The sequence below is a fragment of the Triticum aestivum genome, chromosome 7B (genome assembly GCF_018294505.1).
Source record: "Triticum aestivum cultivar Chinese Spring chromosome 7B, IWGSC CS RefSeq v2.1, whole genome shotgun sequence".
Taxonomy (NCBI): Eukaryota; Viridiplantae; Streptophyta; class Magnoliopsida; order Poales; family Poaceae; genus Triticum; species Triticum aestivum.
This window is the reverse complement of record NC_057813.1, coordinates 63,621,381-63,621,771: the sequence shown is the minus strand read 5'-3', so window position 1 is coordinate 63,621,771 and position 391 is coordinate 63,621,381.

Here is a 391-nt window from a genome sequence, read left to right as displayed (position 1 = left end):
CCCGACAACAAGGCGCTGCACACTACTGTGCGACTCCTTACAGCTAGTCGCGCGCACAATGTAGTGCAACACCTAGTTGTTGGGCGCTGCACAGTAGAGTGCGGCGTCTTGCGAGAGGCATAGTTGTGCCACTTGAAAAAAAAAGATATTTCTTTCACGAGAGACATATATTTTCTTCGGGTGAAGGCACAAATTACTTCTACGAAAGGCACAGTTGTGCCTCACGAAAATGAAAGAAACATGTTTCTTTTTCTTCTGCGGGAACAAACAGATTTGCTTCCGTCAGAGGTGTAGCTATGCCTCTCAGAAAGAGAAAAAAAGGTTTTTTTCATTCCCAAAAAGACACAAATTTGCTTCTAGGGATGCACATGTTGGTTCCGTAAGAGACACA